The sequence below is a fragment of the Neophocaena asiaeorientalis genome, unplaced genomic scaffold (genome assembly GCF_003031525.2).
Source record: "Neophocaena asiaeorientalis asiaeorientalis breed wild unplaced genomic scaffold, Neophocaena_asiaeorientalis_V1.1 scaffold4, whole genome shotgun sequence".
Classification (NCBI taxonomy): domain Eukaryota; kingdom Metazoa; phylum Chordata; class Mammalia; order Artiodactyla; family Phocoenidae; genus Neophocaena; species Neophocaena asiaeorientalis.
Window position 1 is genome coordinate 4,731,341 of NW_020173682.1, and position 3,315 is coordinate 4,734,655.

General features: G+C 50.7%; 1 protein-coding gene across 6 annotated transcripts in view; it reads right to left on the reverse strand.

Moving 5' to 3' along the window:
- The window catches only part of SVIL (supervillin), a 231,341-nt gene that overhangs the window by 186,901 nt on the left and 41,125 nt on the right, over positions 1-3,315 (reverse strand). For 5 of the 6 annotated variants that reach the window (XM_024750119.1, XM_024750125.1, XM_024750124.1 and 2 more), the window contains exon 2: positions 3,207-3,305. The exons of the other annotated variant lie outside the window; for it this stretch is intronic. The gene's annotated coding sequence lies outside the window, so the exon portion shown is untranslated. The remainder of the gene's footprint in view (positions 1-3,206; positions 3,306-3,315) is intronic. 6 annotated transcript variants of the gene reach the window in all.

The window sequence follows — 3,315 nt, forward strand, 5'->3', positions numbered from 1 at the left end:
CCCCCCCGCTGACCAAAAGGCAACTCCTGCTGTGCCTGTGGTTAAAGCCTTGGACCTACGATGTCCTTTCCAGGTAAACTCATGTGGCACAGAGGTTCTAGAAGAGTCTGCCTCCTGCCCTCCTCCTTGTGACCTCCCGGGAGGGCGCAACAACGACCAAAACGGGCCCTCAGGGCAGCTCCTCAGAGATGTCATTCGCTTGGACTTTCCATCCGCCAGACTCCCCACCGGCTGCAAATCACCTTGCACGCTGCTGCCTGCGCTCCTTTACTCACTTCAACAGAGGCGGGGCGGGGCCAGGGCCGCCTGAACCCCCATCAGGGACTGACACTGCTGCCACGTGACTCAACCACAGGCTTCCTCTCAGACCCGAGGGCAAGGCTCCGCTGTGACAACCAGCACACGCCCTTCCTGCCTTCGCCTCTCCCCCCAACTACAGCCCATCCATCAGAGACGCTTCCTGGGAGGGGCTGGTGAACACAGCAAGCACGGGCCCCACCAGACACAGCGCTGCCTCTCAGTCCTCGCTTCCCTTCCACATCACGCCTGTAAGCATCCTGGAATCGCCCTCAGGAGCTGACGGCTTAACCCGTGGTCGCCAAGGCAGTGGCAACACAGTGCACGCCTCCCCAGCCCCTGCGAGGGGACCAAGCACCAGTGATCACAGACCACAGACCAGCGGTCAGTGAGGACAGCAACCGCTGTGTCAGCCCAGCAAGAAGTTCATGGATGAAGGGACGGTCCTGCCCCTAAGGCATCTGGGTCAGGAAGATGCAAATCGTTACCTCATTCAGTAAATGTTTATCAAGCGCCTTCCTTGTACCAGACACTGTTCCAGGTGCCTGGCGTCAAGTGCAGACAAAACAGAAAGACATCCTTTTCCTCACTGAGTTAATATTCCAGTGGTAAGAGAGGAAACACCTCTTCCCACATACTTAGTGAAAGGAACCAAAGCAATGACACCAGGCGAGGATCGAGTGGTGCTCATACAGAAAGAAAGAGGACAAAATACTTTCTGCTGGAATAAGGGAGGCTTGAGGAGGAAGCAGGGGCAGAAAAACCTTGTTAAAACACAAATATGCCTTCAGAGGCTCAAACATATAGACATCTTCAAAACAGATGACCGCACTATGCTTTCCCTTGTCTGTATGGGCCACTGCCCCGCCATTCCCCAGCAGACACTAGCAGTTCAAGGGCGGCAGAGTGGGGTGGGGGGGGGTCCAAAGGTCATGTTAAGGTCCTCGTAACAGTCAGGTTTATAATCGACTCACATAATCTCCCTCCCAGCCCAGCCAAACCGACACACCCGCTTCTGACAGCTTATCATCTATCACCTTGTCTCACTGCCCACCTGGGTGGATCCGAATTGTCATGCACCCCGATCCACCCCGCTCTCCAGGGCTCCCCAACTGCACCCCCTGAGGCCCAGGTCACACAGAAGAACACCCGCAGAGTCATTCTCTCCCTAGGCAGCCTTTCAGGAAATACGCTCAAGAATCAGAGGTTAAAGAAAACTACCTTTCAGTAGATGTGCAATAATCGAGTTGGATATCTTTGCTCAATTTTTTAAATTATCCTTTTTTTAATTTAGTTTTTATTTTTGGCTGCACTGGGTCTTCGTTGCTGCGCGAGCTTTCTGTAGTTGCAGAGAGCAGGGGCTAGTCTTCATTGCGGTGCGCGGGCTTCCCATTGCGGTGGCTTCTCTTGTTGCGGAGCATGGGCTCTGGGCGTGCGGGCTTCAGTGGTTGCAGCACGCGGGCTCAGTAGTTGTGGCTCGTGGACTCTGGAGCGCAGGCTCAGCAGTTGTGGCGCACGGGCTTAGTGGCTCCGCGGCATGTGGGATCTTCTCGGACCAGGGCTCGAACCCGTGTCCCCTGCATTGGCAGGCGGATTCTTAACCACTGCACCACCAGGGAAGCCCCTATTCTTTTTTTTTTTAATTTTTTTTTTTATTTTTTGGCTGCGCCACGTGGCATGCAGGATCCTAGTTCCCTGACCCAGGATGGAACCTGTGCCCCCTGCATTGTAAGCATGGAGTCTTAACCACTGGACCACCAGGGAAGTCTCTGTATTTGCTTAATTTTTAAAATATGTGAATTTAAAAAAAACACACACACACAGACCACTTTGCTTCCTTTGGGCCATCAACTGAGAAACTGCTGAATTCCTTTTGTTTGGAACCTAGGAAACCTTGTCCCAAATCCAGCCAGGCTCCTTTCCTGGAACATCCTTGTCAGACAGATGTGCAGTTTCTATAGAAATACCTCCATCAACAGAGGTCCTCCTCCAGGCAGGGCAGCCTGTTCACTAGACAGTCAGAGGTTCAAAATTTCTCCGGATATTTCTTTACACCCTCAGCCCATGGGCCCTAAAATTGATTTGGCTTAAAAAAATGTAGATCAATATTAATTTAAAGATGATTTCTTTTTAGCTATAAATCCAATCATTAAGCAGAGAGATCTGAAGAAGAGGGGGAAAATAAACGGATGCGCTGAGAGCAGGAATCGTCACTGTTCATAAGGACCAAAGACTGCCAAGAGAGTTTGGAAAGACAATCTTTCGGGAAACAGTAAGTGAGCTAACGGTGGTCCTGAATTTTTGCTGTGAGTTCTGGGAAACGGGAACGAGGGCATCCAGCGAGGGCTTCTGGCCGGGAGAGGATACCCAGCTTGAAGATGAGGGGGCTGGGGGAGGGGGCTGCTCCTGGGGTCCAGCCAAAGACAGGGTGGGTCTGGGGTAGGGGGCAGCAGCTGTCGTGGGGCTTAAGTGCCCTGCGTCTGGGGAAAGTGTAAGGCAGCTGCCGCTGATTACGTTTTATCAAATCTATGTGTGATTAAAATGAGTCCCTACACTTTAGCTGTCTTTCTCTAACTTCTCTCTTGGAAATTCTCGCATTCTCTCTCTAAATGTGGGCATGTCACACAGACCAAGCCTGGGAGATGGGCCCAGGGATGCAGTCTAAGAAAAAAAGTAAATTACTCAGCTGGGTCCCACCTTAATGCTCCGGCATACCTACCTGGAAAGCTTGTTTTAAAACAATATGCTAAGTTTTGTTTTTTAAAAAAAAATCCCACAAGTAATCAGAATAGTACGAGTTGGTTTTTGGTGACAGCAAATATCCAAGACTCCTGGTTATCTGTGTGCTGCTTTTGCAGCTGGTCGACACAACGGCATTGCAAACACATTGTGAAATGATCAATACTTACTTTTTATCCTGTGGCTCGAAACTCAAAAAGAATTCATCATCCCTTCCTGGGCTTCTCCTTTAGTTTCAGAAAACGACCAGTCTCCAATGTAGCTAGAATCTGAAAATAT